The 21,383-nt window shown below is 40.8% G+C and overlaps 1 protein-coding gene across 1 annotated transcript in view; it reads right to left on the minus strand.

Annotated features, from left to right (window-relative positions):
* Positions 1–21,106, minus strand: part of tenm4 (teneurin transmembrane protein 4) — a 359,498-nt gene extending 338,392 nt beyond the window's left edge. Inside the window, 1 exon segment of the mRNA XM_084064566.1 lies at positions 21,063–21,106. The gene's annotated coding sequence lies outside the window, so the exon portion shown is untranslated.
* Positions 21,107–21,383: the final 277 nt, after the last annotated feature.

Here is a 21,383-nt window from a genome sequence, read left to right on the forward strand (position 1 = left end):
CCGCCCACCCCTTCGCCCCCGCCGCTCACTCGTTGTGCATCTCTCACACACACACACACACACACACACACACACACACACACACACACACACACACACACACACACACACACACACACACACACACACACACACACACACACACACACACACACACACACACACACACACACACACACGCGCAGTGTAAAGTAACTGAAAAGACCGCAACAAGCCAGTGGCTTTAATTGCGTTGGATGATATAAAGCATAATACAATTATACATTGTAATATATTGTGCACACTTATTCTGTCTCAAAAGCTGATAGTTTCTCTTTGTGCATGCCTCAATGCAGTGCATGGACTACTATAAATGACTGTGACAAAGATTATGTTAACATTGTTAACTTCTGGGACGAAGAAAAAGAAAAAGAAAAGAAAACGGGTGGAAAACGGAACACTCGTCCTAAAACACACTGCCCCATTTTTTTTCGCGGGCCGAGGCCGCCGGATTAGACCCGGGGCGAGGGTGTTTTAGGACGAGAGGTGCGCGAGCAGCGCGATGGAGAAGAAGGACCCGCCGATATTTCCTTTTTGCTTGATATTGTTTGATGGCGAAACAATCATGACTGATACACATGAAAGAAGACCCTTCACAGCTAATAGAGAATTTTACATTTTAAGAATCGGTTCAGAATTGAATGAGTATGGCTATAGTTAAATGTGAACCTGTTTCTGCTATAAATATGCATCCACCATTATGCGCACCCCTCGGCTGCGACGTTTCCTCTTTGACACATCTACACTTCATGGAGTAATGTTTTGTACTGGGGTTCTGGGGACTGTTCGAGCAAAAAGAGGGACAGGTCAGGATTAAATTCATAAATGTAAATTTGCTCATCCTGGCGCTTCATTCACTATTTCAGGAATAAATGGCTTTGCACAACAATGTTAACTATAAAGATAATGATGTGGCCATCCACATTGATGAATTGTCTATTCTTAAATAATTCTGTATAATTCTATTCCTGCATATTATTCTATGCATGGATATTTTCATCCACGGCTCTGGTCCAGCTGTGTGAGACGTCATAAGTGATCGCGGAATTTGCCGTCGCTTTGAAATGACGCTGAGTGTAGTCCGATCCTTTGAGGGCAACCGCTCGACCACTCCGTCCTCGCAAATAATCCTCGGCTCCTCGCAGGGGCGGGGCTTAGGCACGAGTGGAGGAAGCGAGGAGAGTGAGCGAGTGACCGAGCTTTGGGGAATGGAATTCAGCTTAGGGGAGCCCGGGATCGAACTGGAAACCTCACGGTTCCTATCCTGCCGCTCTACCGGCCACTCTACCCCTGAGCCACTGCCGCTCCCTGTATAGGTTACTGTATACCTCTGCCACTTAAGTTACAATGTATGCCCTTGTCGTGTATGTTGGGCTGCACTTTAGCAGTGGTGTAAAGTAACTAAGTGCATTTACTTAAGTACTGTACTTAAGTAAAACATTTAAGTACTTTTACTTCATTTTTATACATTTTAGACATAATGATGACTTGTGAAACGAGACATTCTGCATAAGTACTTTTAATTTTGGTACTTTAAGTATATTTTGATGGCAATACTTTTGTTCTTTTACTCAAGTAAATTTTTATTACCAGACTTGTTCTTGTAACAGAGTATTGATAGTATCGATAGATTGCAGTATTGATACTTTTATTTAAGTAAAATATTTGAGTACTTTTTCCACCGCTGCACTTTAGGCCATCATTATCATAATGCGATGATGAACCCTTATTTGGGAGACTAGTATGCACCCAGACCTAAAGTATTACGTACTGTTGTGGGGTGGGTGGTTATCAACTCCTTACTGAACTACTGGAATGTTTCTATTCTAACAGTTTAATTGCATTCAGTTGATGTGCCATCCAGCTCATGTCTAAATGAGCCTCTGATTACAGTAGATGGAAGCAGTAGGCACACACTTGACCTTGTGCATGATGTGAACTTGGCTGATCTTCTCTGATCACAATGCAATGCTCTTCCAGGTTCCACTCCTCTCTCGTCCTGACCCCAGGCCCACACTGACTCACTACCGCCCCCCTAACTTCACCCTGTAGCTACTCTGTCAAGTTTTTACTGCCTCAAACACATGTTTTAATACCAGTGAACAACAAGGCCTCAGCGTAAAACAGCTTGTCAGTGTTTTTTAACAGTTCTTGCGCAGAGTTTTTTTTTAGATTATGTAGCTCCAGTCCAATATAAAAGGCTGAAACCTTCTCCTGTGCTATAGTTGAATGAAGAATTAAGGATTTTGACCACTTAAACTCTATATACTTTGTTGAACGGGGTCCCCCAGGGGTCTGTACTTGGTCCGCTCCTTTTTCCCCCTCTACACCAAATATTTTCGCCAAATTAAGGGGCTCTATGCTTGTAGATGTGCTTAATGTTTGCCTATTTTCACCGAAACTATTATGCCATGCCCAGAATAGGGACGCTATGGTTCATGTGGTTCATATCCGTGAACAATGTGGTCAATGTGTAAAAGACCGTGTTGAAAAGACCATGTCAGGGTTTTTTTAACAGCTCTTGCAGAGATGTTACTTTCTGTAGCTCCGGTCCAATATAAGGTGCTGAAAACATTCTCCTCTGCCATGGGTGAATGAAGAATTAAGGATTTTAGAAAGAAGCGATGCAGAAAGGCAGAGCGGAAATTGGAAGAGGATCAACATTATGTGCCGCCCGTGCTTCTCTAAAAGATCTAATGTTCACTTATCAGTGTGCAATCAAAGAAGCAAGGAAACCTATTTTTTTCCTGAACTGATCGTTAAGACAGGGCCATAATCCCAGAATCCTTTTTCTGCGATGGGTCCCCTGCTTAGCCAGGCAGTTTTTCTTCCCCAGAGAGATTTGAATAATGTCTTAATTAGTTTTGTAGCAAAACAGTGGACACTCTGCAGCACGTGAACAGTGAATTCAGAGAGCTTGATGTTGACTCCTGCCCACCTTCAACATTAACCCACTTCAGTGAAATCTCCCTGTCAACTCTGGAACGCACTGTTCCACTTTCAAAATCGTCCACCTGCCCTTCAGACTGCATTCCCACTTGGTTTCTAAAAGCTGCATTTCAGACGGTTGGTCCAGATATCTTAGCCATCATTAATGCTCTCTGTCTGCATTTATTTTCCCCTCCCGTTTTAAACATTGTTTACATATACACACTACCCCGGGGGGAAATTCATGTGCAGGCATGACACACATTTCCACTGCTGCGTGGATCACACCCAAATTCTATTTCCACTTAAAGCCTGGTACCACCGATATTCTTGTGTTGCCAGGGTTCTTTGTGTTGCGTATTATGTCCTGCCTTGCTGAAATTAAAACGTGGATGTCCAAAAAAGTCCTACAAGGCCACAAATATTATAATTACCCCCTCTGGCCCCAGCACTAGCAGCATTAACAATCTCTGCTCTATTCTGTCTTAACTAAAAGAGGAGGCCCGCAACCTAGGAGCTATTTTTGACTCAAGAGTTGTCATCCGGTACTCAGGTGACCAAAGAGTTGCAGTCCTGCTTCCCTCAATTGAGAGATAGCTAATGACTATAAGGTCATATTCTTTCCTCAGCAGACTGCAGTAAAGGTCATATCATGCTTTTATCTCGTCCAGACTTGACTATTGCTGCGCACTTTATGCTGGTATCAGCAGGTGAAACATTTTTAACGTGTACAAAGAAAAGCGGCTACATTACACCAATCCTTGCTGCTTGCCTTTGAATGAGTGCATTAAGGTGCAATAAATAAAACGTGCTTGTTGTGTTTACAGCGCAGTTATCTGCTTCTCACCCATCTCCTTTGAACTCAGAAGTAGCAAACCTGATTTTCTTACAAATAAATACTGTAGATATACAAACTAGCTGAACCTCAGATGACATTTAACTTGGGAAGGGACAGTGTTAATACATGGTATAAAAAAAGAAAGAAAGGCTCAGTCAAAGTAAAAACAGAACAGGACATGCAGTGTAAGAATTGACACATAATTCTTAAAGGACAACTTTGTTTTTTACAACAAGGGTTATTTTATTAGTTTGTAATGATAATAATTAAAAGATGAGTGTTAAAAAAAAAGTAAGCCTAGTTATAGGCCAAAACGTGAATCTTCCTGTTACAGCGCCACCATGAGGCTGATTTAAAAAAATGTAGGGTGGCATTTCTTCATTGGCCTAGTGGGGATGTGCGTACAAAGTTTCACGGAAATCGGAGGCTGCGTTCATGACTATTTACTAATGGATCAAATGCCTCTGCCCCCAGTTAAAAATCACAAAATCGAGAAAAAAAATGACAGAAAGCAATATATGATGAAAAGATAACACTCATCTTTTAATTATTATCATTACAAACTAATAAAATAACCCTTGTTGTAAAAAACAAAGTTGTCCTTTAAAGCTTTGGGTTGATTATTTTGTATCGAGTATTTTTGGAGGTTTATGCAGTAACCATTTGTCGGTTGTGGTCCTACTCAACCACAGGGTATACAGTACAGTGCATTTCTCAATAGAAGAGCAGGGGGACTAATTAAAAAGGTTGTGTTAGTTCTACTGTATTGTATTAACATATTCTACCCCATATAGATTTGTCAAAAACAATTGTGTTTTATTCACTTAGAAAAAACAATATGCAGCTTGCTGACATATATATATGCATTAATCATCCATTGTTTTAATTGGTTCTTTAAATAACTGTACGTGTCTAGTTGTCTGATGGAATGATACTCCACTGCCTTGTTGTCAACTAGGCTAATTAATTAGCACCCTCCTCTTGAATCTTAAATAAACTGCTTAACATCAAAGCCGCTCAATTTTACACCTTGCCACACAGGAATCATCTCTGGTGTGAAATGGCTTTAATGCTTGTGCTTTTGGATAACAGGGGACTGAATGAAGACATGGCTTTTATAGCGTGTGCTATTATAGTCAGGCAGTGGAAATGCCTTTAACCACATGATGAACGTTAGCATCCCTCCGTATTCTGGGGGACGAACATTCTGTGGAAACAGCAGATCTACTCACAACGCGCTGCGATGTGACACGTTGTGAGCTTGAAGATCGGCAATTTTTGACAAAGTAATTTGCTGTATGGGAAAGAAAAGGAGCGGCGCTAGTACAGAGACCTGGGGAACCAGGGTCAACTTAAGTATATAGGGTTCAAGTGGTTAATTAGAGCCAATGTTGGTGTTATCGCCAATTCATCAGGTTAATTTGCTTATGACTAGTTGTTTTGTTAGGAACATATCTAATGTAGATGCCGCTTAGAATACATTCACAGGCATCAACTTACACATGGGCCTATTAATGCTATTAAGCCAGAATTGATCTATTCATGGTTGAGGCTAGAAAGGTCAAAGCCTGTCCCAGCATGCATTGGGTGTGGAGAGACTATCAAATTCAAGACAAATAGAACAGCACGCACTCAGCTACGGTAATACTTAATTATGGGCGTGTTTTATTTGGGTGTTACTGTGTGCCAGCATGGCCAGTCAACTTCAGCTCCTGTACAGTATAAACTTCATTCTAGCACACAGACCATTAGGACACCACACACCCACAAATAACGCTATTACCTTTAGCTGCCGTGAAAAGGGTCCATATTGTTTTCAGTACCAGCCATATGTATTTTCCAATTGTAGCTAATAACTAACCAACTGTGTCCAACTCTGTCCAACTGTGTCCTGCTTCAGTTTCGTACATTTGTTCTGTAAGCATGCCAACGTAATGTCTGTATGCTCCAAATGTTTCAAGAGCTAGATCAAATAACAGATTTGCTGTATCAAACTGTTTGAAAGGGGGAAAAACGTCATCAAGCTGTGACGAGGACATGTTGCATATCTATAGGACATTTGCTTTTAGCACGCTTTACATTTCTTCCTTCCACCAATTGCCTTTATTCTGCAAGCTCGTAAGCAAATCCACACGTTGCTGCCAAGTACCGACTCCACGGGATGAAGAGTGAAGGAAATAACACCCAGAGAACGTGTGAGCACTGACAAACTCATTAGCTTCTGCTCAGTTCTCCATTTGCATACAGTATCTCCCACACAACATTTGCAACCTTATACAACATATTCCTCGTCTGAATTAGTTGATATAGAAATTACGTTAACCCAAGAAATTCAATAACAGTTCAGAGACTTTGTTTCCATGTGTTTTTACTGGTGAAATAAAGGTAAGATTCTAATAATCTTATTGGATTGTCCACTGAGATATAAAGATCAATTAGAAATCATTCTTTGCATGCTAATTATGTGACTATTTAACCTATCGTGTGTTGACTAGGGTTCATGCCATTTACTCTGATTTTGCAGTTAAAGGTGTAACTCCAAACGAGTTCAAACTTTTTTTTGGCAGGTCATTAAGAACAAAATGATTTTGTTGATGTAATTTTGATGTGGTGAGTAATTTTGGCACCAGCGCAGAGATACCAATGTGAAGATTTTTGATTGGTCAGACATGATTTATATTGTCTTATTTCCACACTCTACCACCGACTCAAAGAAACAATTTGAGGCTTTAAAGTAAACAGGTTTACCTAACAATTCCTAGTCAAGTCTACTCTGTTTATATAGTTATAATTAATTTGTTGTTTACTGTGTTGCTGAAACGTTGGCGTCTCGGCGAGAGGGGACAGCGTGGCTCACTTCTATCATATGCTGAAATCCTGCATCCTACGACTGCACAGGGCTGCATATACTTTGCTATAAACCCCCCAATGCTTTAGTTATGGAATTTGATCTGTCTGAACTCTGACTTCTACCTGGATATACTGTTTAAATGCTGCAGGGAGTAGAAAGTGCTCTTTCCTACCCGACTCTATCCTCCTTGCACTGTCACCGGAGACACTGGGGTGATGTCTTCATGAATGGGTCATAATATAGGAAGTACTGCTGCTACCATAATCCATATGTATTGCGCAGTGCTTGCACAAAGTCAGCATTTCATCCACCACTTTTTGTCATCGTCATAGGTAACACTAAATCTGTAAAACCTGAAAATAGCCTGTCGCTTGCTGTAAATAGTAGATCAAGCTCACAGTGTGTCACATCACAAGATTTAACATTACGCGGCATGTTTTGCACGTAAGTTTGTCAAAATCTGCACACCACATCACACGCCTACTGCATGTGAAGTTGCTGCATTACCAAATGTGCACTCGCACACAGTGTTACCTCTCCCATTTAGAAAACAGTGTTGTAGGTTTTTCATTTCGTTTTTACATTTTGAATTGGCTATTTTGGAAAGGTTTTCGAATGTTTCTGAATAAGGCTTTAAAAAGTCACGTTTGCTACTTTTGAGTTCAAAGGAGATGGGTGAGAAGCAGATAACTGTGCTGTAAACACAACAAGCACATTTTATTTATTGCACCTTAATGCACTCATTCAAAGGTTCATTTGCGAATGTGGGTGCAGCTGATGCAGAAACGGCATGATGCGTTGTGTGTTTTATTTTGTCTCTCTCTGGGAAAACAGATGTTTCTATTAAAGGTAATTTCTATATTTAGAGTTGGGGCGACAGATTGTCACATCCCTACTCTTCTACTTTGGAGTGCTTTGTTGACAAAGGGTTCTCAGCTAATTGTGACTCGGTTAGATATACAGTAGGTTAGATTGGCTAGATAAGCCTTTCATGACAGAAGGACCCAGACCTTAGAAAGGTGTACAATACAGAAAGGACGTCTCAATGTTCATCTCCATAACTTTAATGGATGGCCTATCAAGGCATGTGTTTCAGTAGGAAATAGCTCATATTAAGACAGACTGAAATCTCCACGTAAGAGTAAGGCTTGTTCACTAAATAAACAAGCACATATAATACATTGAAGCCCACGGCACAGTGGCGTGACCTTTCAGCCTTATGACACGTTGTCCCTAACTAACAACGTCAATTTGCGCAGGCACAGGCACCGCTGCAGTTCGCCCAGGACTATCCTGAATATGGCATTGTATGCCTACGGCTTGCTGGCCGTTGCTGTGGGAAAAAAAATGACTAATAGGTATTCCATGGCCAGCCTGAGAAAGCTGTCATTGACGTGAATTAGTATTCATGAATGTGTCATATAACTGCTAGTCTGCTAAAGCTCATATTCAGTCATTATAAATGTATTAAGGTGGAAAAGGAGCATTACCTATTTTTGCCTGTTTGGCAAAACTGACAAGAGCTGGACATGGATGAGGTGTGGCAATCCTCCTACAGAACCAATTTCAGCATTACTGTTTCAGCAGGTTCAGATGAAATCACAAGAATAATGGCTGCTCGCTTTTGAACCCGATTTGCACTGGACCTTTTCACTAGGAAATAAAAGGTTTCATAAATGTATGTATTTCAATACACAGGTAACGTTTTAACCCATTGAGACCTGAAGCCGATTCTACATGTCTCCTAAATCTCAACAGTATTCTGAAAAACGTATGTTTCTATATCAGTGGTGCTCAATCTTTTTCATGTCAAGGACCCCCAAAATTATATGTTTTTGGCCGCGGACCCCCATCAAAATATTTTGTTCCAGGGACCCCCAGAAGCAAAGATTTGAGTTAAAAATGTTCGCTTTAAAAATATATATATATTCAGAAGATTTGCACACATTTTCACGATTTTTCAAAAATAGCAGATCTACAAGCTCGTAGCGCGGCACTCGGTGCCGCGCTACGAGCTTGTAGATCTGCTATTTTTGAATAGCCCAAAGTGTAAAATAATGCTTTTTAGCTCAAATCTAAAAATGACACAGTTCCAGGTCTTAATGGGTTAAAAGAGACGGCTGCTGTCAGTAAAAGTTATCTCATCACACCTTTCACAATGTGTCACATTGATGCCTGGTCTGTGAACCGGGGCAAACCGTTAGCTGCCTTCCAGGAGGCTGGTGGGCTTTATTAATATTTATAGAAAAACAGCTTAAGGGCAGATCTCTTGAGAGCTATCAGTCCACTTTGCTGCCTAAACACTGGCAAATATATTGACAACTCTCCGGCACCACCTTGGCCCTGAAACCCCTCACTGAGACACTTAATAAGAAGAAGATTTCACTATCTTCCAGACATGACAAAGTTATTCTTGGCGGTAACTCTGGTGTTGAAACTATCAGTGTAATTGATGTCTTTGAAGCAAAGTACAGAACAGAGCTCTGTGTCACGGATCAGCTACAATCTGTACGGCAGGAAGGGAAATTGCATGAATGCTATTTTAAGTGTAGACTAATGGTTTTACACTCCCAAAGAGCTGCACTGGCATTGCTAACATAGGGTAACAGGGGGTTATGCTTCTGATGTGAAATCTAGTTGGAACATCCTGATCAGTGTGCAATAGGATGGGCTGTGCCCAGAGATAGTATAATGTTTAGGACTTAAGCCACGTGTGCCTTTTTTTGTCATGGGATTAAATCCAGCAACAGCATAATGTCCCCATACCCTTGTGTGCTGTCTACCCCTCAAGCTGCTCACTAATCCGTACAGTAAGGCAAAATTCTAATGGTGCTTGACCTCCCGACTCTCCTTTTAATAAAGAAAAAAGTGTCGACTTCTGAATATCCTGGGACTTGGCTTGAATGCTGTCTATTTTTTTGTATGCTTAGAATAGCACCATAGCTACGGAACTGTATCAACACATTTGCATGAAATCAGGCAGGTACATCTGCACTGAAGTCAGGTACAGGTAAACATTGGAAATAGCCTGTGATAAAAACAAAACCCGATGTGGCTGGGTGAGATATGAGCAGGTGAAGCACCTCTGCAGGAAACGACCTCAAATAAACAACACATCCATGATGGCTATTTTGACAACAGAGAAAGTCACACTGCTCTCAAAAAGCTGACCAGAATACAACAGCTGCATGTGAGAAGCAAAGAGCTATAAATATACATGGTCATTAAAGAATTATGAGCGTTTTTAAAAATGCATGTTGTTTGTCCAACTATGAAAACCACGGTGACAGCCATTAACATATTTCCAATTTGCATGAGACAAAGTAAACAACAGTATAGGATTTGTATATTGTCAAATCAATCTTATTTTGAAAAAGAAAAACTCGATAAGGTTCACACATTTTACTTATTCACTGTAAGCTTTCATTAGACTGTGTACACAGCCTTCAGCTGCAAAGTGCAAGTTGCAACCCCTTCCCCCGAGATGTAGAAGAATAACCATGGTTGATCAAATGGTTGTTGATGTCAGCAAGCGAAGTGGCACTCTCATATCTTTTAAAAGCTTTGTGCATCATTGAATATCTCTACCCTGTGGGTCTGTACAGGTCATGTGGGTGGCAAGCATCGCAGACGATGCAGTTGCAAACAAAGCCATCAATTTATCAAAAGACCAGCTACTGTATATGTGATGCAGCAGGGCCTGCATTCAGCTATATAATGCAATAGACTGGAAAGTGAATTGCTTCATATACTAAACATTGAATTAACCCATTAAGACCAGAAACCCCTCTGGGTAATTTTAAGATTTCTTTGGCTATTCAAAGAATAGCAGAAATACAAGGTCGTAGCGTGTAAATCTGCTATTTTTTTGAAAGAATCATGAAAATGTGTGCAAATCTTTACAAATGTCTTCTAAATCCCTGACAGTTTTTTGAAAAAACAGTGGTACTCAAACTTTTTCATGTCAAGGACCCATAAATTATATGTTTTTGGCCGCCGATCCGCATCAAATTATGTTGTTCCAGGGACCCCCTGAAGCAAAGATTTGAGTTAAAAATGTTTAAAAAAAATATATGTACAGTATTCAAAGATTTGCACAAATGATCGAGGTACAAAAATAAATAGCAGATGATGATCTACAAGCTTGTGCCGCGCTACGAGCTTGTATATCTGCTATTTTTGAATAGCCCAAAGTATAAACTAATGTAATGGTTATAGATCCAATCTAAAATGACACAGATGCGTTCTCCCGGTCTTAATGGGCTAAAAGCTGTAGGTTCAGACAGTGTTGTTGACTCTGACATTTCAAAAAACATGCAGGCACATTGACGACACTCAAAAACAGCCGAGTCTCTTTGAGCGCAGCCCTGCGTGTTGGCCTTTCAACTGTAAATCACTGGGGTCTAATTATACCTGCAAATTAACTGCCATTTCAACATCTTGCATAAGATTATCTTGGTCATGATGAAATGCCACTAGGGAGGTTGTTTGGCTGATGGGAGGATCCGAACATGCAAAGAAAATAATAATAAAGGGCACTTTGTTAGCCTGATGGGGGCTGTGTGATGAGATTTGATGACTGTCTGCCCAGCTGGCTTTCATAATGTACTGTAACCTTGAAACAGGACGTTATAGGATCTTATTATTCATGTGTCGCGTTGTTCCAAGTTCAATGTGATTTGTAATCCAGTCAACAAATGACTTGTTCTTTTTTTAACCGATTCAATCCGGGAACGATATAATAATATATAACCATTATTTTACACTTTGGGTTATTAAAAAAATAGCAGATATACAAGCTCATAGCTACGAGCTTGTAGATCTGCTATTTATTTATTTTTATCGTGAACATTTGTGCAAATCTTTGAATATATATTTTCAAAGCGAACATCTGTAACTCAAATCTTTGCTTTGGAGATCCCTGGAACAAAATATTTTAAAAATCTTCACTTAAAAAAAAATATATATATATTCAAAGATTTGCACGCATTTTCACGATTTTTCAAAAATAGCAGATCCACGAGCTCGTAGCGCGGCACTCGGTGCCGCGCTACAAGCTTGTAGATCTGTTATGTTTGAATAGCCAAAGACAGTTAACTACTGTCCATAGCCTGTAACAGAGAACAGCAGACAGACAGACACACAGTCGTGTGAATTGAATGCTGGGCCTGTTTGATGCAGAGCGCACGCTCGTACTCCGGCAGACAGAACGCATCAACGCGACAGTTGGACAGAATCAGTCCATGAGAGCCAGCAGGCTGGCTGCATGGGAACCGTTTCAGATGGTCAGCCTCAGATTGGGTCTCCGTCCATATTTCGGATCCCCACGACCGGGCTCACATTTGGAGTTGTGTGAGACCAACAGCTAATCTGCTCTGTGTGTAAGTGTGTAAATAAACAATCTTAACAGGGTTAGCTGTGAGCTGCATTGCATTTTTATTTTTAGCAGGTTTCAATCATTGTCCAAGTAGGTACTTTGTTGAGAAGTAGCTAGATCACTGTCCGTCACACCACACCATCTGTTCGTTTATAGACTGTACTAACCCATCAGTACAAGAACTGGCCGTGCCTAAACAATACCTCTCCGTAAGCATGGACCATCTGCAACTGATTTGCCAGATAATGAGCCATTTTTCAGCCAATCGTGTCATATTTTCAGACCAACTGCATGTGACGGTCTGTTGGCGTCCTATGTAGCACGAACAGGTGCTAGAAGTTTGACCATTTGTGACAGGCGAGCCTCAGCGGTGATCGGAGCCAATGCGATGCTTTGTTTGTCCATAAAAGCTTGCAGAAATACATTTCTGGGGGAAATGAACCACTTAAAACCCTATAAGTTGACTGGAGTCCCCCCTGGGCTCTGTACTAGGTGCCCTCCTACACCAATTATCTTCACCGAAAACAGCCAATCTAAAATCTCACAATGGGTCACGAGCATGTAGGTATATAGGCAGTTTGCCTATCCCCCTGCATAGGGATTGATGGATTGAATACTTTATTAGTAAAACATTTAACCAGCATGTGGTACAGTCAGATATTAAGGCGAAAAGGATAACACAAAAGGGTACTGGGGACTTGTTTGCCATTGTGGTGCTCTGTATTCAATTAATCAACATCTATGGAATCATGCGGTTCATGCGGTTATGGGAGTTGAGGAAGAAATGATATGGCTGCTTATATCAAATCTTTATGTTTTACCATCACTTATAATTAGGGGTGTGCCGATATATCGTCCCGCGATATATCGCGATACGTTTTCGCGACGATATGTATCGTTTTAGAGAAAAAAAAATATCGTTTTTTTTTTTTTTTTTTTTACAATCATAATAATCAGGCATGCAAACGGCCCCGAAGTGAAAAGAGTGACAACATGTTTTTTTTTCGGTTCAGGTGTCATACTATTTGGATTCAAAACGGCTATTGTAGCTGAAAAGCTACAAGTTTGCATGTCTGAATAATGCAAAAACAGAATTATTTGTTTGCATTTTCTTTTTTTCTCCTCCATATATTTTCATAATAAAAAAAGTGCGTATCGTATCGAAATCGTATCGAAGTTGTGAGCCAAATATCGTATCGTATCGTTTCGTGAAATTAGTGTATCGGCACACCCCTACTTATAATACTTCTATAATACATTATGATATTGACAGCCTAAATGTCCCCACTGGGCCTAATAGCTATTGTTTCGGTACAGCCTATCTTGTTATGGTTCAGTTTGTCCTTCAGACCAGCTCCAGTATAACTATGGTCTCTGCCCTGTGCTCGACGCAGAACTACTGTACCACTGACGTGAGTGTTAATGTACTTCTGACCATGATATCATGTACATAAACCACCACCACCACCTAGAATATTGTCTCGACTCCTATATGTCATATCCTCATCGATTGCTGATTGATCCAGAATTCCACGACAGGACTGGAGTCCTTCTCAAAATGACATCTGTCCTATGAAATGTAGGACTCTGAGGGTCTGACTGACTGACTGACTGACTGCCCGCCCAGGAGAATAAATACTTTTTTTTTGTGCAACTAGGGGGCTTCCATCCACCAAGTTTAGATGACCCCCAGCCCTATCTACCGCCTACCTCTCAAGTGCAACAGCTGCGATCAATATGAAACTGAAATGTCAGATCCAGTTCAAGTGCCCGGTAGGATGTGCTGGTCTTATAATGGTGCTGTTAAGACGGATACAGAAGCGCGTATGGCAATTAATGAGACCCCTATGGTCTCAGGTCATATGTTAACCCATTAAGAAGTGAAGCCGATTCTACAAATGTCTTCTAAATCCCAACAGTTTTCTGAAAAACGTATGTTTCTATATCAGTGGTTCTCAAACTTTTGCATGTCAAGGACCCCCAAAATGATATGTATTTGACCACGGACACCCGTCTCAATTATTTTTTTTCCAGGGACACCCAGAAGAAAAGATTTGAGTTAAAAGTGTTCGCTTTAAAATAATATAAATACATTAATTTGCACAAATTTTCTCGATTTTTCAAAAATAGCAGATATACAAGCTCGTAGCGCGGCACTCGGTGCCGCGCTACGAGCTTGTAGATCTGCTATTTTTGAATAGCCAAAGTGTAAAATAATGTTTTTTTTAGCTGAAATCAAAAAGTCCCAGGTCTTAATGGGTTAATTTAGAACTTCTTGTTACCGCACCATGCTGTACCACACACAGAAACCAACTGATGCAAGAACCTCTCATAGGAACTCCTCAAAGCAACGTTCAATATGCTTCTTTCATTTTCTTCCTCTATGATGGGAATTGGGAACTGTTGCTTTGACATTTTGGCTTCCTCCTCTCTCGCAAGAAACCCACATTATTAGATGCACATGTACTTTAAAGCCTTGCAGGGATATGCATGACAGTGCACGCACACGCACACGCACACACACACACACACACACACACACACACACACACACACACACACACACACACACACACACACACGCGTTTATGTTCAATGTTCATCTGTTCATGGTGCTAATTACTCATTCAAATAATTATAATACACTATATCCTCAAACCTCATCATTCTGGGGCATTGCATATTTGGGTCTGAATTAGGCCTACAGTAGCTACATTTTTTTTGTAACCGAGATTGCACAATCCCGTCTATGACAAAACAGAAGCATGTGGGGGGGGGGGGGGGGGGGGGGGGGCTACAGCCAGGGTTGCCAGATCTGCTTATCATAATTTCCCCGCAAGATATTATTTGAAAATAGCCGATCTACAAGCTCACAACGCGTCGCATCGCGACGCGTTGTGAGCTTGTAGATCTGCTATTTTCAAATAGCTGATGTATGTGTTAAAGTGCTCATGTGGCCCATAGTCGCTTCTTTTGGGATGGTTTTCCTAGACCCGGTTGCTCGTTTCTCTCACAGAATCTGGCAACACTGGCTACAGCTTTGGCTACCAGCCTTACATTTTCAAACCCCCGCATTTCAGCCTTGCATGTTTTGTTCAAGGAATTGACATGAAGTTCAAATAATATAGAGATGTAGAATACAGTTGTCACAGGCATGGTTGGTCACACTAATACGCGGGAACAAAGGGTAAATGCCCCCCGCCCCCCCGCACTGGAAAGAAATCGCTACACTGATAATCTTTCAGTCTTTCAGTCACTGCCGAGCACGACATGCCTTTGATTAGCAAGCTGCCCACTCGCCATAGAAACATGGACAATGTCTGTGAGAGATAGAGAGAGGGAGAGAGAGATAGAGAGAAAGAGAGGGATTGAGAAAGACAGAGAGAGAGAGAAGGAGGGGTGGTCAGAGAAAGAGAGAGACCGTGGGGGGTGGTGGTGTTGGTGGTGGTGGAGGCCACGCCGTTCCCAGCTTTCATGTCCAATAAAGTGCTGTAATCTTGACGTCTCCCCATTAGTTCTATGTGTGATAAATCACGAGATGACAGACTGCAGCTTCAACTAAACATCATGCTCCAGGGCATACTAGCAAATTCACCTCTCCCTCTTGTGTTGTTGCACTCAGTGCTGCTGCCATTTGAAGTCCCCCCCGCATGTCAAGAGAACTAAAAGGGCAGGTGTAGATTTTAAGCCATTCGATTCTGGGAACGCATCTCTGTGTCATTTTTAAGATTTCTTTGGCCACTCAAAAAATAGCAGATCTTGTAGATCTGCAATTTTTGTGATTTTTTTTTTTTTTAGCAATTTGGCCGATTTTACAAAAGTCTTCTAAAATAGTTTTTATTTTATTTTTTTATCTTATGTTGCTATGACCGCCAAAATTATTTCCCCAAAATATTTTTTCGATCCCCATCAAAATGTTGTTCCAGGGACCCCCCAGAAGCAAAGATTTGAGTAAAAAATGTTAAAGACATATGTATTCAAAGATTTGCACAAATGTTCAAGATTTTTCAAAAATAGCAGATCTACAAGCTCGTAGCGCGGCACTCGGTGCCGCGCTACGAGCTTGTAGATCTGCTATTTTTGAATAGCCCAAAGTATAAGATAATGGTTATAGCTAAAAATCTAAAATGACACAGCTATGCGTTCCCGGATTGAATGGGTTAAAGGCGCAACCCTGACAATCATAACCTGTATATACAGTAGTAGTATATTATAACATGTGTGAGCAGCATCATGACGTAGGTCTATGATCCTATGTCAGTCAGACACCTGTGTTTTTCTAATTACTTGTTTCATGTTGTTGTTCGTTGAATAGCATAGCGTACTACAAGGTGTGACTTTGTTTTTTTTTATATATCCCCCCCCCTCTTTTCCGGCAGAAATCAAATCAATGTTCTGCAAACACACACACACACACACTCTGCCGCACACGCTGCCGCACAAGACCACAAAGCCCTTTATCGTCCAAAACATGCCCTTTGCATGGGGTCCCTTCTTCCCCCCGATAACTATGGTGTTCTAACAACAATTATTACTTGAAAGGTACAAACAAGGTGTGGACAACTCCTGAGAGAACGGCAGCCTTTCGCTGTTCTCTCCGCGTCATTGTTGTCGCTCCCTTCGCACCGCCAAACATTAGCCGAGACACAACTAAAATGTTCGTGGGATACAAACGCGGTCATCCCGTCGTGGCGTGCATCTGCAGCTTTTGCAGGACGTGCTACCATATTCCCAGTCCGTCCTTTGGAGAATAAGACAAATAATATCAATTCAGAGTAGCATTAAAAAAGAAACGGACAGCAAACAACAAAGACGACAAGCCAGTGACAGATTTTTCATTTGCGACCACAAAGAGAAAGTTGTTCTCCCCTCTTATCATGCAGGAGAGCTTGTGGCTGCTCCTCAGAGCTCATCAACGGGACAAAGACAAACGGGGGAAGAATGCAGCCTTGTTTCACAAAAGGTTAACCTCTGTGGGACCCCGGCAACTTCAGACTTCTCATTTAAGGCCCTCCTCACCAAACTCCGCCAGTAAAGGATGGAGGCCCTTTATATTCTGTTGGATTTAACCTCGCAGATCTGAGGTCATGTGCTCCACTGTGGCCAAGGGTAGCCCTTGTCTTGAGCTTGGCTGTACGCAGGGAACCTGCTTAAGCCTCAACAGCTAGCTGGCACTGAGGAGATGTTTGCAGTTTGCACATACCCTTGACATACCTTTTGTTTCAGCTTAAATAATGACTGACAACTAAATCTCACAATCTATTTGTATATGTATAGTAACAACAACAATGATAATGATAATGATAATGATAATAATAATAATACATTTTATTTTGTAAAGGTTTTCATTGCAGGACACATTTCAAAGTGGTATGTTTATGTGTGTGCTAGTCATATTTCCACAATGTTTCGATCAAAACATACACTGATATACGAATCCCAGTCTCCCCGATAGCTCTTTTTGTGTTATAACTATAACTGAGTATTAAGCATAAGTGCTAACCTTTAACTGAGGAGGCATTCCAAATACCGATCCAATCCATTACCTTTACTGAATACTATACACTTAGCCCATTAGTCTGGAGTCATTAGGCATTATTAATTGAGATATTATTCATTTTCCCCATAAGAGTGATATTTCCCATGATTTCTGAGTTTGTTTGTTTTTTCTTAGGCATTAGCATTCTATTAGCATTCTCTAACAATCTCATCTCTGCATGGTGTGTGTGTGTGTGTGTGTGTGTGTGCATGTGTGTGCATGCGTGCGTGCGTGCGTGCGTGCGTGCGTGCGTGCGTGCGTGCGTGCGTGCGTGCGTGCGTGTGTGTGTGTGTGCGTGCGTGTCCTACTGATGCTCACAACTTGCCCAGTCAAACACAATGCAGAGCATGCCAGACCTCACTATGCTGTGCATGGGGTCCTCGCCAAATTGTCCCCAGAGTCCCAAAGCTTTCTGGAGCCTCAGTTTATTTAGAACACAGTGGAAATGCATGCCATGAAATCAAGCTTCTGAAAATAATCTGCTGGATCTCGTCAAACAATGTACTTCCGTGTGGCATCATGTTATCTCAAGTAGTTGTGGTTTAAATGTATAGCTCCACAAGCTGTCGCATGCTTTTGGCAGGTTCAGGCTTATAGCCTGAAAACAGACAACGACAAGTGAGCTAATCCAAATGGGTAAAGCAGATAATCAATTATTACAGGTGCTTAATTACTGTAATTATGTCAAATAGTGTTTTGTTTTCTCTCAGCAAAACAACACGTTATTCAAAGGTAATAACAGCCGTGTTTCAGTCTTTTTGGAACACTGTTGTTATTACAGTGACACAGTCTTATAACTGGGGTATAATAGAGTGGGAAATGGAATCCAGTGGTGGAAAAGTAACTAAGTATATTTACTCAAGTATTGTACTTAAGTACAATTTTGAGGTACTTTTACTTTACTGCAGTATTTCCTATTTTGTATTTTCTATACTTCTACTTCTACTCCACTACATCTCAGAGACAAATATTGTACTCCACTACAATTATTTGAATACTTTAGCTACTAGTTACTTCGTAGATTTTGATTATTATTACAAAACATACATTACCCAGTCCCACTTCAGCCCTAAATACATTTTGGCCATTTGAAAATACAAGCTCACAATGCGCAGCATTGAGGGCTTGTTCTTCAAAAGAATTGTATACATTTGAAAACTGGGACATTCTGCAAAATGACTAACTTCTACTGTTGTACTTTTTCTCAAGTCGATTTTGAATTCCAGACTTCTACTTGTAACAGTATTTTTCTACATTGCAGTATTGATACTTCTACTTGAGTGAAACATGTGAGTACTTTTTCCACCACTGATGGAATCAAAGGAGCAGAGAGGAGAGGGTGAGACCTGTATAGCAGGCTTTTTATTCTAACCAGCTCACCTGTCCATCCCTGGTTGTATTTATCACAAAGCCGTTATTCAGTCAGACACATGCAGGGAGCAGTGCCTCCGCCACTTAGAACACAAGGTACAACAAAAGTTGAAAAAAAAGCCTCACCATAAATACTTGCATATAACCAGCCCTATACGTCAGCGGTTCCCACACAGTGGGTCGGGACCCATTTGTGGGTCCCAGGTCCATTTGTATGGGTTGTGAGTAAATATCCCCTTTATGTGTTTTCATTTCCTACATTTTTTTTTAAAACCCACCCCCAAGAAAATCTAAATTTGAGTGAATTAAAACAATTTCAGACACTTTTCAAACAGTTTCAAAGATAATTTCATGAATACATGGCAAATTCCATAAATTTGAAAACAAATGTTTTAGGAAGTAGTGAAAATAGCCAATCTGTGTTTTGAGCTTGTAGATCTGCTATTTTCGCAAGTTTGGGTCATCACATTTCTCTTTTGGGTCTCGAGCTAAAACGCTTGGAACCAGTCTAACTCTATGGAACCAATGCATATATATATATATATATATATATATATATATATATATATATATATATATATATATATATATATATATATATATATATATATATACATATATATATATATATATATATATATATATATATATATATATATATACATACACACACACACACACACACACACACACACACACACACACACACACACACACACACACACACACACACACACACACACACACACACACACACACCTCGTAGTAGTCCTAATAGGGTTTCTCTTTGCCGGAACACAGAACAGATCAGTAGGCCTACTCTGAGTCTACATACACACAGTGTGCTATGCGGTGTCCTCCTGGTGTTCCTATTTCACGCACAAATCGCAGCAGGAGGATGAGCGCGTCTCTCTCTAACCCAGGGGTCTTCAACAGGGGGTCCTGAAAACGTTGAAGACCCCTGCTCTAACCCATTCGGATGTCTCCCCGGGACCCAAACTAGTGAAAGTAGCAGATCTACAAGCTCACAACACATGCAATAAAAGTATTTTTTCCTGTAATTAATGGATTTTTAAAAATGGAATTCTTTAGGGAAAAAAAAACATTTGAATTGTTTTTTAACTCATGAAAAATTGTGACATTTCTGGGGATTCTTTTTTAAATCTTTTGAAAAAAATATTAAAACCAAAATGTATGAAACACAAACTAAAGGGATTTTTACTCGCGACCCATCCAAAATTGTCCGTGACCCACATATGGGTCCCGACCCACTGTTTGGGAAACAGTGCTCTATCCTACTCAACCGAGACGCGTTAATTGCGGTGTTGGAAATCCACGCACACGTCGTAATGTTTAAAGTGTTATTATATATATATATATATATATATATATATAAACCTCTAGGCTGCTAATAATAATGATGCAAGGTGCAGGTATAGGCAGACCGGCAGTGTTGCCAGATTGTGTGAGAGATACAAGCAACCAGGTATATGAAAAACAAGCCCAAAAGATTAAGCGAGCCCTTCCTTCGCCCTTTAAACATAATACACGTCGTTGGCTATTTGAAAATAGCCAATCTACAATCTAACAACATAACACATTTTCAGACGGGGGTCCGCAGACATAGGCCTACATATTAATTTGGGGAGGCGGGGGTCCTTGACTTGAAAATGTTTGAGAAACACTGGTTGAAACAACATTAGAAAACAAGCCCAAAATTAAGCACCAATACACATTAGAAACAAGCCCCCAAAAAACGCAACCACCGATATTTATAATAAGCAACTTTACAAAAAAACAAACCCAACGTCGCTTATAATAAGCAGACACGGCAACACTGACACCAACACACTACACACAGACAAGGTGGTCGAAACTGCGTGATTTTAATGAAAACGAATCTCTATTATAGGGGAAAACAGATGACAAATATGCGAACAAATAACGCATGCAGTTCAAAACGAGTATAGTACCACAAACTGGCCCCTATGTATGCATGTATGAATGTACAGTGCGTATGCGTGTGTGTGTGTGTGCTCTGCTGCTGCATAATGCTGGCTTATTGCAGCTGTTTTGCAGAACAGATCGGCGAACATTTATTGAGTATTTTAAGGCTTACCATTCTGGAGACGCATCCGATGTAATAGGCCTGTCCTGTTGATATAATTCACCGAAAATAGAGGAGATCCCCACAAAAAAAAAAATGTTTTCGTTACGATAGTAGCCAGGCAGAGAGAGAGAGAGAGAGAGAGAGAGGGAGAGAGAGAGAGGGAGACTGAGCTGAGTATCCGCGCTGTTCAGATAGAATAGATGGCTGTGCGGAATGGACAGAAACAAACCCCTCTCCAAGGTGCTTTCTTGCTGCTACAGCATTAACCAAAGGATGCCTGATGCTGGATGCGAGGCAGGGCAAGCGTCCAACATTCCCATTAACATGCAA

Source organism: Gymnoscopelus microlampas, assembly GCF_963454915.1.
Source record: "Gymnoscopelus microlampas genome assembly, chromosome: 8".
Taxonomy (NCBI): Eukaryota; Metazoa; Chordata; class Actinopteri; order Myctophiformes; family Myctophidae; genus Gymnoscopelus; species Gymnoscopelus microlampas.